Below are 1,054 nucleotides of genomic sequence, written 5' to 3' on the forward strand. Positions count from 1 at the left end.
ATTTTTAAGAAAATTGTTCCATGATCTCTCAGTAGTGACTGATTTTATGTGTATGACTGTCACCACGTGTATGCATGTATGTTAGCACACCACGTGTGTGCATACAGTGCCATCAAAAGAGGGCATTAGATCCCCAGGAACTGGAGTTACAGACAGTTGTCAGCTACATGTGGTTGCTGGGAATTGAATCTTGGTCCTCTGGAAGAACTGTAAAGGTTCTTAACAACTGAACCATCTCTCCAGCCCCAATAGCGACTTTTATTTATTTATTTTTTTGGTCTTTTTGAGACAGGGTCTCCGTGTAGCTCCAGCTGTCCTGGAACTCACTATGTAGACCAGGCTGGCCTTGAACTCACAGAGATCCGCCCACCTCTGCCTCCTGAGTGCTGGGATCAAAGGCATGCGCCACCATGCCTGGCAATAGTGACTTTTTTAAAGATACAAAAAATGTTAGCAGCTGGAGAGATGGCTCAGCATCTAAGAGTGTGTAATGCTTTTGCAGAGGACCTGAGTTTGGTTCCTAGCATCCACATTGGGTAACTCACAGCTGCCTATAATTCCAGCTTACAACTACTTATACTACAGCATATACACATAAATGAAAATAAAAATAAATCTTAAAAAACAGTGCTGTATTGCATCATCTTATTAAAAAGACCTGGAATTTTAAAGAATTTGGTGCTCGGAACCACATATGAGAGGGAACATACATCGAGCAGTCCCTTCTGCATGAAATAACTACCATCATCACGACTTCGGCTGACCCTGATCGCTAAACATAGCCACAATTGGGCTTGGTGACAGTTGTGCTCATTCATTAAAGGAGTGCCAAGCAGGGTCACTGGACCCTCACCTGAGTGTCCAGCCACTCTTCCCAGCCAACTAGTCCAGCCTTGGAAGACAAAAGAAAAATGAGGAAGAACCCAGGAGAGGGATGCTTTTTGGAAGCCCTTGTCAAGAAACTCCAATGGACTCTCATGAGCATTTGAAAATTGCCCTGTTCTGACTTTTTTCTAGTTCCCTGCCTAGAACTTGTAATACTAATTACTGTTGA

The sequence above is a fragment of the Nannospalax galili genome, unplaced genomic scaffold (assembly GCF_000622305.1).
Source record: "Nannospalax galili isolate Female #2095 unplaced genomic scaffold, S.galili_v1.0 scaffold20, whole genome shotgun sequence".
NCBI lineage: Eukaryota > Metazoa > Chordata > Mammalia > Rodentia > Spalacidae > Nannospalax > Nannospalax galili.